Consider the following 23,075-nt stretch of genomic DNA (forward strand, 5'->3'; position numbering starts at 1 on the left):
TGTAGCCATGTATGGAAGTGAAACATGGACGATAAATATTTTGGACAAGAAGAGAATAGAACCTTTCGAAATGTGGTGCTACAGAAGAATGCTGAAGATAAGGTGGGTAGATCACGTAACTAATGGGGAGGTATTGAATAGGATTGGGGAGAAGAGAAGTTTGTGGCACAACTTGACTAGAAGAAGGGATCGGTTGGTAGGACATGTTTTGAGGCATCAAGGGATCACAAATTTAGCATTGGAGGGCAGCGTGGAGGGTAAAAATCGTAGAGGGAGACTAAGCAGATTCAGAATGATGTAGGTTGCAGTAGGCACTCGGAGATGAAGAAGCTTGCACAGGATAGAGTAGCATGGAGAGCTGCATCAAACCAGTCTCAGGACTGAAGACCACAACAATAACTAAAAATTCCAGAGTCAGAATTAAATGTATTGCTAAAAAGAATAAGTACGCACAAAGATATGTCAACATGCCACAGTAACGTACAAAACAAAAGACAGAAAGGAAATAGTTTTAAACAAATTGAATTTGGCAATAGGAATTATATTTGTTCACCATATTATCGTAAAATCACGGTGGCTATTGTTTTCAGAAAACAGAAATTAAGGGTAGTGTTTGCCGCCAAGAATGATTTGGGTAGGGTGTTGAATAATAGTGTTGACAAAGGAGATGTTTATCACAGCCCAGAAGTTTATAAGATTGTGTCCTAACTGTGGTGCTTGTAATGTGGTAAAAATAAGAACTTGACTTGAAGTTAGGTTTAGCGGACATGTCGCATTACTAAAAACTCTAACTTCGTAGTTCACCTCCACGAAAGCAGCGTGGTATTCCAGTTATGTCCTTGCACATGAGGATGCTCCATTCACGTGAAAAGGAGAAAATTGTGGACCTGCTAGAGGAGCTGGAGATTCTCTGCAACCAGTAGTCATGTCACGGTACACAGCTCAGTGAGCAGGTAGTAACGAGCAGCTCCTATTTTTGGGAACATTTTAAAAACTGCTCATTCATAAATAGTTTGGGTACCAGTTTAGTGCACATCTTTCGCATGTTCAAGTCTTACAAACTGATATGATGCACAATGGTTTTTTAGAACATTCAGAGTGTCAGCTAACTGGGCCTGACTGGTACTGGTGACAGCAAATCCGAGCATGTGCATCAGGCCACCAGTATTAGCCTACTACAACAGCACTTGTCTGGGCTTACACTTGAGAAAATGCTCAGTATCATGTAACATTAAGTTTTTTATACATCAACAGCCATCTTATTCTAAAGCTTAGTGAACGTAGAACTGAATCAATAATTATATTTTCCTATAGGAAATCTATGTGGGAAACCATTGTAAAGTATAATGTTTCCGGTTTCTTATAGCGATGTCGGCTATCACCGATACTGCCACACCAGCAGTCGACCACCGCAAAGATGCTGCATGTGCACACAATGTCATCAGTGGTGCCAATCCGAACAAGGCATGAGCCACATCTCCTAGGAGTTGCGAGGTGCCGTACCACTTAGGAGATCGAGTCTACTTCTGCTTCCAGTGGACACAGGCGTCATATCGTTATTCTGTCGAGCTTATGTCATACTTACATACTCACGGGGTTTAACTGTGATAAACGGACAGTGTTTGTAGCTACTGCACTTAGAACATTTAGGGACCGAGATCTACAGACTTGCCATCTCTCACATCCCAGTGTCTTTGGCTACTTCTTTGTTTATTGCGGGAAAGAAGAGTTGTACTCGTATTTGCATAAATATGTCCATGAACGTTCCCATCAGTCACAGCAGTGGAGAACCAGAAAGTTAAGCGTTGTTCAGTTCTAAATAAAGAGTTGTCTTTTTTGGCTGTGAGTGTTAACCGATCTACAGAAGCAGAATACAACAATTGTGACATACCTTTGCTGGCATGTAAATTTCTATTGCTTCGGCTGTTTATTGTCAACTGAAACTGGGGTTAGAATGAAGCCAATTGCCAATTGTTTTTAATAAAACATTTCTTATTAAAGTCTTATTCCTGTTAGCAAATATGATATAATGTATTTCTTAAGTTATTTATTTCCGTTTTTAAATAGCAATTAGTAAAATACCGTTAGTTCATATATCATCCTTCATGGAGGTCGATCGGCAAATGGGGGTGACTGCATTTTGAGTAATACGTATCTAAGCTACTTTTAGCCATGTTTGTACCTATTGCGGTTGACGTTTTCCGAAAATTAGCCAACATTGTATGTAAAAGGTCAGTAAATTTTATAATCTAAACTGATATACGTTGAGGACGCTGCACGCCGGCATCACATACACGGAGGTCATCTGTGTAATAACTACTGTAGATAGTCATCTCACTGTGAATCAAAATACTGACGTGGAAAGTCTAGTAGCGATTATTTGTATAGGCAAGCGATAATGATGATTTGATTTGCATCTTAATGGTATGTTACTTTATCATCTACACTGCTATGAAGCTAATACAAATGTAATATGTTTTGATCCTTATTGGAAAATATACTTATACGTTTTAGCCCTCATGATAGACACACAGAGGCTGAAATCTAGATCTGCAGTAAATAGATTATTAACAATTGATTACTGTACATTTTCTCAAGTTAGTAATAAAACGCTCAGCCTAAACTCTGCTTGACTATGAAACTAACGCACATCCAAGTTTGAACTGTAACAACTGTCTAGGTCAATGTGTGATAAGCGTTTTCTAATTTTTTTTGTTGCTATTCGATTAATTCCTGAAGAACTGGACTCAGATTGCAACATTCAAATACAGAAAATAATGTCAGAAACACTATGTGTGAGAATTAAAACCTAATGCACATTATTTATGTTACAACTAACTTATTGCCTGCTGCTTCACTCACGTAGACTGTTTGTGGCCTGAAGAGTTTTTTGTCTTTGTTTTTATTTAATCGAATTTTTATGTTGTTCACAAATTGCAACACTTTTAAACGTCTCACGCTAATTAAGACCATATAAGTATGATGATTTCCGAATGTACTTATAACAAAAAAGCGATTGTGCTGCTGTAATCTAAGATTTTTATTAATCATGCCTTTTGCGTACTTGTGGAGATATTTACATAGTACCTTACATACCCTAAAAAAAATTTCTTTTTAGCTAACCGAGAAGTGAAATAGCAATTTTCATAAATTTACCTTTAAATTTTTTTAATATAAAGAAATATTTTCTTAAAAATTTTCACCCCCTATTGCACTATTTTAGAGGTTGAACGTCCAATAAAAAAAAGCACATTTCTTTATTCTAACCGAGAAGTCAAATATTAGTTGTCATAGACGTATTCCTAGAAATCCTTTAGTAGTTCTTTAGTAATTATCTATCTCCAAAAAAACTTTCACCCAATATCTTACCCTCTTAGTGGTTCAATTACAAAAATGTTGAAACACGTATTTTTTTCTGACTGAGAAGCCAAATGACAGTTTTCTTAGTTCTAGCTTCGAAACTCCCTTAATAGCGACATACTTTCAAAAGATCTTTCATCCCCTATTTCACCTCCTTAAGAATGAAATTTCGGACAATTCCTTCTTCAACGACGCCTACAGTATAAGATCTACAAGCTCTTAAAACTTCAAGTTTCTATCCTTAGCGATTTGGGATAGGCGATGGTAAGTTAGTGAATAAGTCTGACCCTTTTTCACCCCCTTAGGGGTCGAATTTCCAAAACCAGTGAAACACGTATATTTTCGTCTCTAACCGAGAAGCCAAAGACCAATGTTCAAAGATTTAGCTTTAAAAATGCTTTCGCAAAGAAATACTTTCATAAAACGTTTCACTCTCTATTGCACCACCTTAGGGGTTAAATTTCCAGAAACAGTCATAAGCGTATGTTTTATTTCTAACAGAGAAGCCCAATACAAATTTTCATAGATTTAGTTTCAAAAATGATTGTACAATGGAATATTTCCGTAAAAACTTTTATACCCCCGTTTTACCCCCATAGGGGTAAAATTTCCAAAAAATGGTGAAACACGTGTTTTTTATTTCTACCACAGAAGCCAAACTAACATTTTCATTGGCTAAACTTCAAAAATGGCTTCACAATAAAATATTTTCATAGAAAATCTCATCTCATAATTTGATGCCTAGGTAGTAGAATTCCTCAACTTCGTATACTTCGTGACCGTCAATGCTGATGTTAAGTTTCTCGCTGTTCTCATTGCTGCTATTTCTCATTACCTTCGTCTTTCTCGATTTATTCTGAATCCATATTCTGTACTCCATTCAGAAGATAATGTAATTCTTCTTCACTCAGCGTGGTAATGTCATCAGCGAATCGTATCATTGATATCCTTTCACCTTGGTGTTTAGTTCCACTCCTGAACCATTTTTTTATTTCCATCATTGCTTCTTCGATGAAGAGACTGACCACTAGGGGCGAAAGATTACAACTCTGTCATACACCCTTTTTAATCCGAGCACTTCGTTCTTCGTCGTTCACTCTTATTATTCCCTCTTCGCTCTTGTACATATTGTATATTACCCATCTCTCCCCATAGCTTACCCCTATTTTTCTCAGAATTTCGTACATCTTGCACCATTTTACATTTTCGAACGCTTTTTCCAGGTCGACAAATCCTATGAACGTGTGTTGACTTTTCTTTAGTCTTGCTTCCCTTATTAACTACAACGTCAGAATTACCTCTCTCGTGCAATTACTTTTCCTAAAGCCAAACTGATCGTCATCTAGCGCATCCTCAATTTTCTTTTCCATTCTTCTGTATATTATTCTTGTCAGCAACTTGGATGCGTGAGCAGTTAAGCTGATTGTGCGATAATTCTCGCACTTGTCCGCTCTTGCTGTCTTCGGAATTGTGTGGATGATATTTTTCCGAAAGTCAGATGGTATGTTGCCAGACTCATATATTCTACACACCGACTTGAATAGTCGTTTTGTTTCCACTTCCCCCAGTGAAGTAAGAACTTCTGATGGAATGTTATCTACCCCTTCTGCCTTATTCGATCTTAAGTCCTCTAAAGCTCTTTTAAATTTTGATTCTAATACTGGATCCCCTCTAAACCGACGTATGTTTCTACTTCTATCAGATCAGACAAATCTTCCCCCTCACATAGGCCTTCAATGTACTCTTTCCACCTACCCACTTTCTCGTCCGCATTTAACAGTGGAATTTCCGTTGCATTCTTAATGTTACTACCCTCGCTTTCAGCGTGGGCTGTTTGGACTATCGTGTACGCTGAGTCAGTCCTTCCGGCAATCATTTCTTTTTCGATTTATTCACATTTTTCCATGCAGTCATTTCGTCTTAGATTCCTTGCGCTTCCTATTTACTTCATTCCTCAACGACTTGTATTTATGTGTTCCTTAATTTCCCTGAACATTTTTGTGATTTGTTCTTACATTGATCAACTGAAGTATTTCTTCTGTTACCCGTGGTTTCTTTGCAGTTACCTTCTTTGTATCTACGTTTTTGTTTCCAACTTCTGTGATTTCCCTTCTTAGAGATATCCATTCCTCTTCAACTGTACTGTCTACTGAGCTATTCCTTATTGTTGTATCTATAGCCGTAGAGAACTACAGGAGTATCTCGTCATTCCTCAGTACTACCGTGTCCCTTCTTCCTGATTAATCTCTTCAGTCTACTCTTCATCACTACTACACTCCTGGAAATGGAAAAAAGAACACATTGACACCGGTGTGTCAGACCCACCATACTTGCTCCGGACACTGCGAGAGGGCTGTACAAGCAATGATCACACGCACGGCACATCGGACACACCAGGAACCGCGGTGTTGGCCGTCGAATGGCGCTAGCTGCGCAGCATTTGTGCACCGCCGCCGTCAGTGTCGCCCAGTTTGCCGTGGCATACGGAGCTCCACCGCAGTCTTTAACACTGGTAGCATGCCGCGACAGCGTGGACGTGAACCGTATGTGCAGTTGACGGACTTTGAGCGAGGGCGTATAGTGGGCATGCGGGAGGCCGGGTGGACGTACCGCCGAATTGCTCAACACGTGGGGCGTGAGGTCTCCACAGTACATCGATGTTGTCGCCAGTGGTCGGCGGAAGGTGCACGTGCCCGTCGACCTGGGACCGGACCGCAGCGACGCACGGATGCACGCCAAGACCGTAGGATCCTACGCAGTGCCGTAGGGGACCGCACCGCCACTTCCCAGCAAATTAGGGACACTGTTGCTCCTGGGTTATCGGCGAGGACCATTCGCAGCCGTCTCCATGAAGCTGGGCTACGGTCCCGCACACCGTTAGGCCGTCTTCCGCTCACGCCCCAACATCGTGCAGCCCGCCTCCAGTGGTGTCGCGACAGGCGTGAATGGAGGGGCGAATGGAGACGTGTCGTCTTCAGCGATGAGAGTCGCTTCTGCCTTGGTGCCAATGATGGTCGTATGCGTGTTTGGCGCCGTGCAGGTGAGCGCCACAATCAGGACTGCATACGACCGAGGCACACAGGGCCAACACCCGGCATCATGGTGTGGGGAGCGATCTCCTACAATGGCTGTACACCACTGGTGATCGTCGAGGGGACACTGAATAGTGCACGGTACATCCAAACCGTCATCGAACCCATCGTTCTACCATTCCTAGACCGGCAAGGGAACTTGCTGTTCCAACAGGACAATGCACGTCCGCATGTATCCCGTGCCACCCAACGTGCTCTAGAAGGTGTAAGTCAACTACCCTGGCCAGCAAGATCTCCGGATCTGTCCCCCATTGAGCATGTTTGGGACTGGATGAAGCGTCGTCTTACGCGGTCTGCACGTCCAGCACGAACGCTGGTCCAACTGAGGCGCCAGGTGGAAATGGCATGGCAAGCCGTTCCAGAGGACTACATCCAGCATCTCCACGATCGTCTCCATGGGAGAATAGCAGCCTGCATTGCTGCGAAAGGTGGATATACACTGTATTAGTGCCGATATTGTGCATGCTCTGTTGCCTGTGTCTATGTGCCTGTGGTTCTGTCAGTGTGATCATGTGATGTATCTGACCCCAGGAATGTGTCAATAAAGTTTCCCCTTCCTGGGACAATGAATTCACGGTGTTCTTATTTCAATTTCCAGGAGTGTATATTGTGTTCTGATTCTATATCTGCTCCTGGGTAAGCGTTAAAATCCAGTATCTGATTTCGGAATCTGTGTCTGACCATGATACAATCTAACTGAAATCTTCCTTTATCATCCGGTCTTTTCCACGCATACCCCCTACTCTTATGATTCTTGAACAGAGTATTCGCTATTACTAATTGAATTTTATTACAGAACTCAATTAGTCTTTCTCCTCTCTCATTCCTCTTCCCAAGCCCATATTCTCCTGTAAATTTTTCTTCTACTCCTTCCCCTACAACTGCGTACCAGTTCCCCTTGACTATTAGATTTTCTTCTCCCTTTGCGTACTGTATTACCCTTTCAATACCCTCATACACTTTCTCTGTCTCTTCATTTTCAGCCTGTGTCGTCGGCGTGCATACCTGAACTATCGTTGTCGGTGTTGTTTTGCTGTCGATTCTGATAAGAACAACCCTATCACTGAACTGTTCACATTAACACACTCTCTGCCGTACCTTCCTATTCTTAACGTATCCTACTCCCGTTATACTGTTTTCTGCTGTTGTTGGTATTAGCCTATACTCATTTGCCCAGGAATCCTTGTTTGCTTTCCATTTCAGTTCGCTGACCCCTGGTATATCTGGATCGAGCCTTAGCATTTCCTTTTTCAGATTTTCTAGATTCCCTACCACGATCAAGCTTCTGACATTCTCCGACTCGTAGAACGTCGGTTATTCAATCTTTTTCTCATTCACAGAATTTCTCCCGCGTATCTTGCGGCACTGTCACTTCTGGGAGCAAGATAATGTGAAGACGTGACTAAGCCACAGCCCAGGGTTTTCTATCCAGAATGAATGTTCATTCTGCAGTGAAGTGCGCATTATTTTTTTAAGGTCTGTGCAATTGTTATATAGCTGTCCAAGAGTGTTAGTCTATGAGTTTGTAAAGAATTCCTTAATACTTTGAATTTTCCCTCTGTGGTAGAATATTAATCTGCTGGTACATTTCACTTACCAAATTTTATACGGTTTACTTCCGAAATCCGATCTGCTGTGTGCTGAGCTTACAACTGCTTACATAGAAACTAAAAAAATGTTTACCTTAGCTGCACAAGGTACAATGTTAGGTATTAAGTATATACACTTTTGAGTGACTGGATGGCTTCCGTAATTTTGTTCGTGGCCTTTAAATCGGATGTTATGTAGTGACCATTGCGTTTTCTGTTCCACCCATTTGAATTTCCAATGAATGTTAATCACGTGTAATTTGTAATTTAACTAAAAGTAAAGTGCTTCTGAAACGCTTCTTTGTGAACTCTGTCTTATTTCCGTATTTTATACACAATCCGCTATTTTGTCTTATATTGGATATGTCTTTTGCATGCCAAAGGCTACACTGAAACGCAAGAAGATTGGTTCTCAACCGAATTTTGCGGATTGTTTTCACCCTGCGCGACTCACGGAACTGATCGTACGGTACTAAAATAGTTACATGAATATTACTGAAACTATAAAGAGACGATGTATACTAAGTGTCCATGCACTGTTATCAGCAGTTTTAATTTGTAGTTATGACTGCAAAAAAAACCGACAGTAGGATGTCATTCGTCATTATCGTCATTATTATCCACACACCCCCCTGCACAGTAGTAGATCAAGCGTAAGTTTTCACTAAATGTAACAGGTGGAGGGTCGTTCAACTTGTTCCACCGCTGTGGCGGTTAGCCTGTCTATTGTAGTCTACTTCTTTGTTGTTAACCACTCTCCTCCTCCACACCCCCCCCCCTCCATATTATCTTCATACCATCGGTCTCGGAACGACGGCTTAACAGTCGTTAGTATGATGTGTGAATTCGGTCTAGGTTTGACTCATCTCGCTATTTGCCAAGCAATGCTGTCTCGGAAAGTACCAGGTCACACTCTGCTCTCGCTCTGTGACACAATGCTGTACATCGAATCGTATGTACGTACAACCGCACCAAAGCGACGTCGCAGGAATTTCATAACCAGACAGTGGAAAGAACTGAATGAATTCGAAGGGGCCCTGACTGTAAGACCGACTTTTTTTGTGAATTTCAACCTTCAGGAAAGCTCTAAATACAACCACACGTCTGGGATACTCGCGAAATTAATCGTTACCCGTCCCTGAACTCTCACACGGACCGGACAAGTAGTTCAACACTTTTATCAGTTTCTACAAAAGATTTCCCATTCACTTCACTCACAAAAATTGTCAATAGATTCTGATAAAGGCTGAAGAAATCATTTTTCATGGTCGTACACATGAGCAAAAACTGGACGTCGCGTAGAGTAATGGGAAGTGTCTCTTTTTTGGTATGCCGAGTAAGAAGAACTAGTTTCTTACGGAGCGAAGAGCCACGGCACATGTAATATTCAGATTAGATTCTCGGCGAAATACCGTTCTGGAGTATGGTGCGACAACAGTGAATTCGGTGAGGGTGTCAGTATGTACATCGTTCTTTCTAAACATTCCAGACAATAACACGTATCCAGCGCTGTTTGGAATCGGTCCATTGTTCACAAGGCAAAGATAATGGTGTAGTCTACTGGTGTGGACTGTTCAAAGTTCTTATCTTAATCTTACCGAATATTACAGTGATGACGTAGTGCCAATGAATGAGTGTCACATCTTTTCGCCCAAGGAAGTATTCACCACCTTTCAGGAAGATTGTAAACAAATTCAGCAGTGTCAGAACTTTGGAAAATGTTGCTCAAAGATTAAATGCTTTCCTGGCGCTCTAAGATACTTTGTTTCTGTCTTTGTTGTGAATAACAGTGGATGTCCAGACTTTTTGGCTTATAGTGTGTGAGAGGAAACTGTGCAAAAAATTATCAAATATTCGAGATAGAGCACTGTGTGAGAAAAGCTTGTTGTAACTATGGAATTTCCCAGAGAAATGACCATGTCGATGTGGAGAATTGGAAGAATGAAAAATCTTTGGAGTAACCTGAGCGGTCTAAGACTAGGAACAGGAAAAGACAATGTACGAGGTCTGTTCAGTAAAGAATCATAATTTCTAGGGTCATAATTTCTCGCTCTTAAATTTATCTTATGATATTCTGTTAGCTTAGTGTGCAACAAACACGCCGTAGTAGTTTCATTGCTAGGACTTCTGGTTCCCGCCTTTAAGAGGCAGGCAGGGTCAGTCATGTTCAGCATCGCCTACCGCTGCAATGGCGGTAATACGCAAGGAACAGTATGCGGCTTTCAAATTCTGCTTTCGTCTCAACAAATCTTCAGATGAGGCCTATACAATGTTACAGGACGCCTATAGAGAGTCTGTTCTTCGCTACAGCACAGCTCGAAGATAGGTTAAAATGTTTAAAGAGGGGACACAATCAGTTTCAAAGGAATGTGGACCCGGTGGTCCAGTTACGACTCTTACGGAAGAAAACATCGACACTGCTGCTGTCATTGTGAGAGAGGATCGACGAACTACCTTAAGATCACTTTCTGAAATACTGAACATTTCATTGGGTGCCACCCACACGTTGCTGACGGAAAAATTACACATGACACTTGTTTGTACGCAATGGGTTCCAAGACCTTTGATTCCCGAAGAAAAGGACATTCGCGTGCAGGTCTACATGCAGTTAAAGTTGATGTTAGAGGAAAATCCGGAGTTTCTTTCAAAAGTAATCACTGCTAATGAAACGGCGCTGTTTACCTAAATAAATAGCAGTATTAATAGTGGCTGGTTGTTGTCTTCTTCTTTGTAAGAATTAACCTATATTAATTGGCTACATCATTTTGATCCTGACAGCAAACAGCAAAGCTATGTGTGGAAATCTCCTTCATTACCAACCCCCAAGAAAGCAAAAGTGGTTGCATCTTCTGGGGAAGTTACGGTCATCTCATACTTTGATATTCATGGAATGGTTTATCAGCATGTTGCACCTGCACATATATCAGTAACTGAACAATACTTCAGAGATGTCCTGAAAACATTGCAGGTCCATATCAGGCACAAAAGACCATATTTCCGTGAAGCAGAATAGATGCTGCATCACGATAATGCGCGGCCGCATATTGCCAATGTTGTTGCTGAATGTCTTGCAAAAATCAACGTGAAGTGCATCCCTCACAATTCCTCATAGTCCGAATTTAGCCCCATGTGACTTTTTTTCTATTCCCTACCATGACGAAACGCCTTCGTGGGAGGCGTTATCAGTCATCAGAAGCAGTGGTGAAGGCTACGGAGGCGATTTTGAAGGACCTCCCAAAAAATGGTTTCCGGTATGCATTTGAAGACTAACAGAAACGCTGGGACATGTTCATCACATACATGGGAGACTACTTTGAGAAGGACCATCAAAATTATGAGGATGAATAAACGTTGTTTGTTTGTGTGGTCTTCAGTGCTGTGACTGGTTTGATGCAGCTCTCCATGCTACTCTATCCTGTGCAAGCTTTTTCATCTCCCAGTACCTACTGCAACCTACATCCTTCTGAATCTGCTTAGTGTATTCATCTCTTGGTCTCCCTCTACGATTTTTACCCTCCACGCTGCCCTCCAATACTAAATTGGTGATCCCTTGATGCCTCAGAACATGTCCTACCAACCGATCCCTTCTTCTGGTCAAGTTGTGCCACAAACTTCTCTTCTCCCCAATCCTATTCAATACTTCCTCTTTAGTTATGTGATCTACCCATCTAATCTTCAGCATTCTTCTGTAGCACCACATTTCGAAAGCTTCTATTCTCTTCTTGTCCAAACTATTTATCGTCCATGTTTCACTTCCATACATGGCTACACTCCATACAAATACTTTCAGAAATGATTTCCTGACACTTAAATCTACACTCGATGTTAACAAATTTCTCTTCTTCAGAAACGCTTTCCTTGCCATTGCCAGTCTACATTTTATATCCTCTCTACTTCGACCATCATCAGTTATTTTGCTCCCCAAATAGCAAAACTCCTTTACTACTTTAAGTGTCTCATTTCCTAATCTAATTCTCTCAGCATCACCCGACTTCATTAGTCTACATTCCATTATCCTTGTTTTGCTTTTGTTGATGTGCATCTTATATCCTCCTTTCAAGACACTGTCCATTCCATTCAACTGCTCTTCCAAGTCCTTTGCTGTCTCTGACAGAATTACAATGTCATCGGCGAACCTCAAAGTTTTTATTTCTTCTCCATGAATTTTAATACCTACTCCGAATTTTTCTTTTGTTTCCTTTACTGCTTGCTCAATATACAGATTGAACAACATCGGGGAGAGGCTACAACCCTGTCTTACTCCCTTCCCAACCACTGCTTCCCTTTCATGTCCCTCGACTCTTATAACTGCCATCTGGTTTCTGTACAAATTGTAAATAGCCTTTCGCTCCCTGTATTTTACCCCTGCCACCTTTAGAATTTGAAAGAGAGTATTCCAGTCAACATTGTCAAAAGCTTTCTCTAAGTCTACAAATGCTAGAAACGTAGGTTTGCCTTTCCTTAATCTTTCTTCTAAGATAAGTCGTAAGGTCAGTATTGCCTCACGTGTTCCAATATTTCTACGGAATCCAAACTGATCTTCCCCGAGGTTGGCTTCTACTAGTTTTTCCATTCGTCTGTAAAGAATTCGTGTTAGTATTTTGCAGCTGTGACTTATTAAACTGATAGTTCGGTAATTTTCACATCTGTCAACACCTGCTTTCTTTGGGATTGGAATTATTATATTCTTCTTGAAGTCTGAGGGTATTTCGCCTGTTTCATACATCTTGCTCACCAGATGGTAGAGTTTTGTCAGGACTGGCTCTCCCAAGGCCGTCAGTAGTTCCAATGGAATGTTGTCTACTCCGGGGGCCTTGTTTAAACTCAGTGAATAAACGTATGTTGTAAAAAAAAATAAAAATAAAAAAAATAAACGTATGTTGTAAAAAAAAACATTATTCGTTATTGAACAGCCCTCGTAAATCGTGGTTCTCAGTTTCAGTGGATGGTTTACAGTCACTCCTGCTTCTATTTTTCTTTGAAACAAAGACGTTGTTCGTCAGTGTCTCTGTGAGTGAGTAAGTTTCTTGCCCGCTGCATTGGCTGCTTCTGTGAACCAGCAATGCAACTACCCTACTTCTTTGTTGTTGACTCATTTCCTGGTTTGAAGAGACGCACTTTTAGCTGAGCTAAGAAGCGTGGCGCACCAGTCATAGCGAAGGATTTATCTCGTGGACGATACATTGAGTAACAGCAGGTAAGAATGCTCTATGCACTTTGGTCTTCCTGGATTTACTGCAGTATGATTTCAGAATTTGCCAGCCTAATATTAGTGACCATTAATACTGACGGCATCCTAAGATCCAGACCAGAATGCTTTCATCCTCTCTTCCTCTCGTTCTTCTCTATAGAGCGCTGAAATCTTACTCTTTACATCTGGCAGTATGAAAATCTGAATGTTTCACAGAAATTTTTGCAAATTCAAAAAGATATTAATACATGTTTTTCGTGTAACTCGGTATTATTTTGGGGACGGAACGCTGATAATAAAAAATAGGTTATTATAATAACATATTATTATCGTCGTATGAACATACTGTATAGACCTAAAAGCGGTAATTTACTATCCAACTACGCCAGTGGCATTAGAAGTAATTTCGGGTAACTAAATGAAGGGTGATATATACGAGAAATCGTGAAGAACTACCTAAAAAATTTTGCAACAGTTGAGATGCATTCAAAACTTATTACTTGTACCCTCCTACACATCTGTTAGTCGCAAATTGTTACATGTATTTAAAATCCGTCTGTACAACTAGGAAAAAGTGGGTATTGATACTGCCAAACGCGTTTCGTTCCATTAACTTAAATCGCTAGTGGTATGGGATGAAACATTTAAAATGTTGGTTTGTTTTCTAGGTTTACAGATAGCTCGTTACAAAAGACATTTATATACGGCATTTGGAGCTTCCACCAAGATGCGTTGTCAGCTCACATTTCTTTCACTCAGGGATATAACAAGTTCCCAATCACCAGATTTTGCGAAATTGTCCTGGGCTGAAATCCAAAACTCTCTCCTGTTTCTCATGAAGTGACAGCATGTAAGGCTGTCGATGGTAAACCATGTGTCTGATGTGGACATTAATCTCGTGGACACATGGGCAGTATCGAGAAGAGTAAGTTTATGTACTTCCACCAGATTTCACTCTCTCCCTTGTCTCGCCATTACACTATAAGCACACTCATTGAAGTCACCTACACTCAGTTCCATACGCCGCATGCAAACAGGCAACTGTGCACGGAAGATAAGAAATCCTTTTCTGATCAGACTCGAAAAGTTTCCAAACCAACGATGACATACTATTCTGTCTTTTCGTTGTTCTCTTGTTATTATACTTCAACTGCTTGTGTTTTATGTTCCCTGAGACCCATACTGGTACGAGCCAAGCCTTGTTTGAAAGATTGAAAATAAATAAAAAATGAAAATTTAAAAGAGAAAACCGCAGGCGGGCTGTTCGATGTACGGAATAATTAGTCGTTTATGCTGCGTGCTAATTCGATGTGGGTCTCTACCATCTCCCTGTATCGTCAGAAGCGTGCTACGCGCTGTGCTGTGCGAGCAGTGTAAGTAGGCTGTTTAGGTTTTTATATTGGTAACGCCACGTAGCGTTCTGTATGAAAATCACAGCTGTTTGGCATTGTTGTAATACTCGTCATTGTAGCGTTGGGCAGTCGGCTGTTAACAGCGCGTAGCGTTGCGCAGTTCGAGGTGAGCCGCCAGCAGTGGTGGATGTGGGGAGTTTTGAGAGCGGATGATCTGGACAGAGACAGTAAATTTGTAAGACTAGATGTCATGAACTTATATATATATATATATATATATATATATATATATATATATATATATATATATAATGACTTTTGAACACTATTAAGGTAAATACATTGTTTGTTCTCTATCAAAATCTTTCATTTGCTAACTATGCCTATCAGTAATTAGTGCCTTCAGTAGTTAGAATCTTTTATTTAGCTGGCAGTATTGGCGCTCGGTGTATTTCAGTAGTTCGAGTAACGAAGATTTTTGTGAGGTAAGAATTCATGAAAGGTATAGGTTATTGTTAGTCAGGGTCATTCTTTTGTAGGGAATACTGAAAGTCAGATTGCGTTGCGCTAAAAATACTGTGTGTCACTTTAGTGAATGTCTCAGTACGTTCAGTTTTGCTCAGCTGTTTGAAAATCAAATAATGTAAGAGGTTTATCAGCACAGTCAATCATAAATTTTTCTAAGGGGATCCTGTCAGGATACCTCACTAGAATCTTCTGATCTTTTCTTGTAGTTTGTGTAATTAGTGTAGCTATTGTTTATTGCTAGCGCATAATTATAGAGAGAATTTCCTTTGTATTTGTAGTGTTTCATTGTTGTACAGTAAAACAGTTGTGGCATGCATGTAGATTTGCAACAAGTATTTCGCAGCTGCACTTGCAGTTAACGAGATATTATTTTCAATGCTATGTTAATGTGTATCCTTATTTTGCTCTTCCAATTGTGCTTTTCTGTGTTATCGTGTGAAATATTGTGACAATAATGGCGTGTGAAAAACATAATACTAGGCTCCAAAGTAAACTGAGAAATGACAGTGAAGACGAAAGCAGTGCGTTAGCGCCACTGTGTAATGAATTAACTAATGTTCAAAGTAGTAATTTGGTAATTGTGCATAAGGAAATGGAGCGGGCTGCAAATAATGGTGTAGACAGTGAAACAATTAGTGAACAGGGAAGCATTAAAGATCGATCGGTCGGCAACAGTTCGCCTCAGGTATCCGAAATGACAGGACACAATCTCGAAAATACTGTGGATTCAGGTTTTGGGTCCTCACCGTTTTCTCAGATAAGTCAAGACACATTTTCTGCTTGTCAAAATGTGAATGTTGCCGGTGCAAATGCACTGCCGAAAAGCACTGAGGAACATGTTTCACACACCAGTGCATTGTTATTACCATTAATGCAACAAATGGGACAAAATCTTCAAAAGTTAGACACAATGGAACAAAATCAGAGACAAACACAGCAAAAACTTCAAATGTTAGACACAATGGAACAAAATCAGAGACAAACACAGCAAAAGCTTCAAAAGTTAGACAGAATGGAACAAAATCTTCGAAGTTAGACACCACGCTTGAAGAAACACGTGAAGATTTAACTACTGAGTTACATAACATCGAATCGAAATGTCAAAAAGTCTGTAATGACGTAAAAACACAAATTTGTGAGCATTTTCAACCTATTTTTTCGTGGCATGAAAATGCATTACAGGATCACGAAGCAGCCATAAAAGAACTGCAAACTATTGTTCATGAAAATCACGAAACCTTGCGGGCTGAAATTGACTCAGTTGCATCTACCGATTCGGTTATGCTACTTGCTAAAACTCAGGAAAACTTAAAGAACACAGTAGATACTCTGAACATTGGTTCAGAAAGACACATGGAGGAAATTAGTTCATTATCAGAGAAAGTAGTCGAACTTTCGGATCAGCTAAATAATTTATCTACGAAGATAGATGATAATCTGAATGACACAACACCGGTAGTCTTTAATGATACAGAAGAGTACGAACAAATTAGGAAATTCAAACAAAATCAGGATCAAATTAATACACAACACCAAAGAGAAATCCGGGAACTACAAGAGGAGGAGGAGGAGGAGGATATTGGTGTTTAACGTCCCGTCGACATCGAGGTCATTAGAGACGGAGCACAAACTCGGACTAGGGAACGATAGGGAAGGAATTCGGCCGTGCCCTTTCAAAGGAACCATCCCGGCATCTGCCTGGAGTGATCTAGGGAAATCACGAAAAACCTAAATCAGGATGGCCGGACGTGGGATTGAACCGTCGTCCTCCTGAATGCGAGTCCAGTGTGCTAACCACTGCGCCACCTCGCTCGGTGAAGTACAAGATCAGTTGACACAGATTATACAAGAATTACATATTTCAGAGAACACTCGCGCTCCAATACGGGAAGAGGGACATAGAAATACGGAACAGCCGCAAAATAATAACACAGGGCACTTCGGAAATTATGAAAGAAATTGGCAAGGTACACCGAATTTTGAGATGGAACCGCCGAAACGACGTAACAATGACCGACATGCGACTCGCCGACATGATGATTTTGATTATAATCTTTTTATTACTGCACGTAAATTCAAAACATTTGAGAATTCTGGCAACGGCATTCATCCAAAAGCGTGGCTTCATCAATTCTATCATTGTTTTCCTCCCAACTGGTGATTAGAGCACAGATTAGAATTTATGTGTGGCTATTTAGAGAATGAACCAGCTGTAAGAATGCGATCGGTCATTCACGATTGTCACAGTGAAGGAGAATTTTATCATGCCTTCCTCTCAGCATATTGGTCTCAAGCTACACAAGACCGAGTAAAACATAGCATCATAATGATGAAACATTTCGAACAATCTGAATTTTCCAGTCTTGTGAAATATTTTGAAGACGTGTTGCACAAGAATCAGTACCTGTCAAACCCATACAGCCCCTCAGAACTCATCCGCATTTTCTTAATCAAATTGCCTGAACATTTACGACATATATTTTTGGCAGGACGTTGCAAAGACGACATTGAAGCTATTCAGGGACTGTTACAAGAACTGGAAATTGACACTGACAATTGCGGGACGGGAAAACAGGAACACAACAATTACAGGTCACATCCGTCACAATTCCGCGATGAAAGAAATAATAACTGGACATGACAAGGCTATTCTTACAATGTAAATCGTGACCAAAGCAGATACCACCCGTATGACAACCGTTGGCAGAGTAGTAATAATTACAGGGAAAGATCACCTCTCCGCGGTAATGACTATCACAGAGACAATCAGAGAAACAGACAATATGGAATCCAAAATAATTATTATCAAGGGAGACAGAATAACGTCAGGCGCAACGGTCCACCGCACAGTTACGACTCATGGAGAAATTCTCCACCACATGACCAACAAAAGAGAAACTATGTAAACTAACGACGAAACAACAGACCTGAATTTCATCAGAACTGGCGGGATTCAAACAGGTCAGGGCCCTCTCGACAAGGTGAATTTGTAGAAGTGAGATATCCAAATCCCAATAACGACGCGCGCCAACAAAGAGACAATAGGCAATGACACACACCGCTGGCAGCCACAAAACGTACTTATGAAGCTGACGACGTAGCTACTGTGGCTAGTAATTACGTAAAAATGGAAGACATTAGGGACATCTTACTCCAGGAACACAATGTAAAACATAACATCATTGCATATCGTGTTATTCACATTATAGTAAATGACGTAAAATTTACGGCAGTACTTGACTCTGGCACTCCCATTTCAGTAATTAGTGAAACAGCCCTTAGAAAATTCAACAAATCGAACGATTGCCCCATACTTCCGTTATGTTAGACTAAATTACAAGGTGCAATCGTTGGAAAAAGTGTAGATGTAGCCAACACACCAACTTAGAATTCTTTTGTCAAAGCCACAGGTTCTCTATGAACTTTCTTATTGTTCCATTATTGTCGACGGAAATTATATTGGGAGTAGACTTTTTCAATGAATACAAACCAATCTTAAACTTTCACGATGCTGCAATAAGTTTAGAGAAAGAAGGTAAGTCAATAGCTTTGAAATTTGAAGATTGGCTCTCAAACCATGACAACGAAATTAATCGGCTTTACCTTCTGTTAGACGACAGTTCGGAATTTTCGACAGAACTATACACTATCAATCACTCTGCAAGTACTGACAGGGATTATATCGACGGCATATTTGATACTAATGAGTTAATTCAGAATAAAATTCAAACAATTGAGAACTGTAATGACACTGGTAGGCAGGGCCTTTTTGAGGTTGTACAAGGACATTCAACAGTTTTTACTCACAAAACAGGAACAATCAAGGGATTTCAATACAAATTTCGTGTTTGTGAGCATACTAAATTTTGTGTTAGACCATATGTAATTCCAGCACATTATAGGGACCGTGTTAGAACAGAAATACAATCTATGCTTGACGAGGGCATTATTGAGCCTGCAGTAACGTCATACAACAATCCATTACATGTTGTTGAGAAGCAAAATGGATCGATCAAGCTTGTCTTAGATTCGAGACAAATCAATACTATCATCAATCCTGAAACAGACAGGCCGCAAACGATGGAAGAACTTCTTCAAAATATTAATGGTGTAAAAGTGTTGTCTTCTATCGATCTCAGATCCAGCTTTTTTCAGATCGAACTTCATCCAGAATGTAGAAAATACACAGCTTTTCTTTGTTTCGGCGTTTATTATCAATTTCGGAAACTTCCTTTTGGTTTGAACATTTCTTCGCCAGCGTTCATTCACGGGCTAAATTCCATATTACCTGATTTCTTAAAACGTCACATCATCTTATATGTGGATGATATTCTAATAGCAGAAGCCTCATGGGAACAACATAATCGCATCCTCAACAGTATGTTACGTATTTTTGCAGAATCTGGAATTACAGTTAACTTGGAAAAGTCTAAATTCGGTAGGTCAAAGGTGAGGTTTTTGGGACATAGTCTCGTAAATTTTTACCGTCGTTTTCTGAATATGCAAATTCTAGTTACACCAAAACTTTGTTCTCTCACTGAATAAAATACTATTTGGAACTGGGACGAACAAGCACAGTTGGAATTCAATTCTTTGAAAGAATCGCTACTTAACGCGCCAATACTAGCTCATCCAGATCTGTCACATGATTTCTGCCTTAGCACGGATTCTTCTAAAGTCGGTCTTGGTGCCTATTTATTTCAAGAAGCCATAGAAAATGACACTGCTGTTCAGAAAACCATTGCTTTTGCTAGCCGAGTGCTAACAAAATCTGAAAAAAGTTATTCCGTTACTGAATTAGAAGCTTTAGCTATCGTTTGGGCATTTAACAAATTGCGTTTCTTTCTTTCTGGTAAGCACGTAAAAGAATACAGTGATCATCGTGCATTACAATTTCTTATGCCTTCAAAATTAAATCATGACAGGTTAAAACGTTGGGCATTGTTTCTGCAAGAATTCCACTTCACAATAGTCTACATTCCCGGCAAGGAGAACATTGTTGCGGACGCACTGTCACGCGCACCGGCTGGGCTTGAGAAAAGTAACACAGAAGGCAACCTCGAGAAAAATTTCAGTATTCTTTACATTCAGAAAGTCGCCTTTGAATACTTCATCACCACATCTTTAAAGGACATTGCTCATGAACAAGATAAAGATCCGATTTGGAAAGACATCAAAAGTAAAGGGCATGAAAAGACACACACACAAATTCGGCATTATTATCTGGTAAGAAACAACATACTCTTCAAACGCTGCGCTGTTGATGACAAGCTGTGGGTACTTTGCATTCCTGACGATTTTGTTAATAAGCTCATTTGGTACATTCAATTTCAGTTTCGCGCATTTTGGTCCACGAAAATGTTATCATATTCTCCGGACGACTTGTTATTTTAACAATATGGAAAAGAGAATTCGAAGAGTCTTGTCTATTTGTAAACTTTGTCAAAAGGCTAAACCATCTACTATCTCACATCGTGCTCCGTTGTTTCCTATCATTCTTTCTAAATTAAAAGAATTTTCTGCTGTTGATCTCTTGGGACCCTTGTCAGAACATCGAATGGATTTTCGTACGTTCTAGTCGCTGCTGAACTTACTTCAAAATTTGCTTCTTTCACTCCGTTATGTAAAGCCACTGGACGGTCTGTATCCAACGCCTTTGTAAAAAATTTCTTATGTGAATTTGGACACGTTAGTAAAGTCATTTCAGATAGCGGACCGCAATTCAGATCTGCTGTTTGGTCACGTATGATTCGGAACCATAAAATCAAACCTGTTTTTATTTCAGTGTACTCACCACATTGTAACCAGTCTGAACGGATTAAAAGAAATCAATAAGTTTTGCAGACTTTATTGTCACAGAAATCATCAGCATTGGGACAGATATTTACACTTATTTCAAAACGTGCTGAATGAAATGCCTCATGACTCCACTGCTTTACCACCTACTCTTGTACTGAAGAATGAAGAACCACCAAACAGAATCAGAGAGATTTTACCTTTTCCGAATACACGTAAACTTCGACACAAACACATAATTAATTTGGCTATTAAAAATATAAATTCTGCTGCAGACAAAAGGAGAAAACTATACAGTAAAGCAAATGCAAAGAAACTATATCTTGGTCAGAAAGTTCTCATTAAAGCACATTCATTGTCACATAAGAAGAAACACTTGAGTTACAAATTCTTTCTGGTTCACAATGGACCTTTCAGAATCCGACATATGTCACATGATAATTGCGTTCTAGTTGAAACTCTGCGTACTAGGAAAAGTAAAGGATTTCACCACATTTCACATGTAAAACCGTTTATTGAAAGATAATTTGCTTTTTAACTTAGTCTTTGCCATAAAATTTTTCACTTCACGTTACTAGTATGCTTTGCCAGACTTAGAAACTGTTAACATGCAACAATGTTTGAAGTTAAATATCCAGTCAAGAACCAAGAGAACTTATTTAAACAGTATTTACGAGTGCATTCTTATAGTGAACAGACGACACAGTGTTATTATGTGTGTACATTCTTGCTTGTTAGTTGCACGGTTACGTAACGACTATAAGGCTCACATACTTAGAACATATATCGGTACTGATAATGAGATTTTAATACAACATTTTGGTTTACTTGAAAATACATTATGGATTTAAAGTGCTTTCTGAGAGATATCACATGACTCGGTGGTTAGTTTATTTGACAGCTACACGATTATATCACGACGCTACTAATGTGTGACACAATTTACATTGTTGCTTTTGCGGTGTATCTGTTTTATATCTGCAGATTTTCTGAATTCTTCTGGAAAGGAAAATATGTTTTAATAGTAACTTTTGTGGTATAGCTACAATATCCTTTTTCGTAGCACAACAATACATTACAGTATAGTACTTTCTTGATCATCGTACTGTACATAATAACTACGATATCTATACGCATAGCATGTCACTTTTGTTTATTACGAGGTAAGTACATTGACTTCTACAGAACTTTGCTTATGGACGACGATAATCACCACTTGGCATATTTTTACCCTTCAGTAATGACAAAGATTATCTTACAACAACACGCACAGTTTAGCGCTACAGTACACATATTTAAGTGATTAATTTGTATTTAAAACATTTATTTTTAAAGATTTTTGAATTACAAAGATACAAAGGTTTTCTGTGATACATTTCATTCCATTGCTGTAATCTGTAACACCTGAGGGTATAATTACTTTACTTTGTGTACCATGTGTTTGGCAAGCACAAGGAGCCCTAGCTAATATGGTATTTGCTTATACAACTTTACACATGGGTCCCATATTTCTCTAACACAGAATTACACAGCTATCTGATTATTTAACTGAGAGAGACAAACATTTTTTTTTACTATGTCAGTGACACATGTTTACGCAATTACACAGTTGGATAACTTCAAACTTATGACATTTTATTTTGTATGTACTTTGTGAACTGTTCATATTTTTCAGAACCATTGTGATACTATGAGAGCTTTGAATGATGTGTTTGGTATGGGATCATGATTTTAAAGTATGTTTGAGGTAGATGACACTACTGAAATGAGCAGAGAATTTTTTTTTAAGGTTTTGACATTATTGCAGAAAGCTACGACGATTTTGAGATTTGACTGAGGTGTTATGATGTTATTATTATGACGACGATGTGTATTATGCTGTTGAGGTATATTTATCATCAATAAGCTGATGCTATATGAGGAATGTGATTATGCTACGTATTTATTATGATGAAATATTGAAGAAGTGTTGACACAAGATTGACGTGTCGACGAATATGTATATGTGTAATAAGGTAAGGAATAATGAGCAGTGGTCAGGGACTCTGATTTGTGAAACAGGATGTTGGAAACCAAGAATCGTACTTTAAGAGTTATGAAATGTGTGTAAATGCGTGAATGTATCACAATGTCGGCGAAAACTTGAGAGGTGGCATGGGCCTCCTCT

This window comes from Schistocerca nitens, chromosome 4 (genome assembly GCF_023898315.1).
Source record: "Schistocerca nitens isolate TAMUIC-IGC-003100 chromosome 4, iqSchNite1.1, whole genome shotgun sequence".
In the NCBI taxonomy this organism is placed as follows: domain Eukaryota; kingdom Metazoa; phylum Arthropoda; class Insecta; order Orthoptera; family Acrididae; genus Schistocerca; species Schistocerca nitens.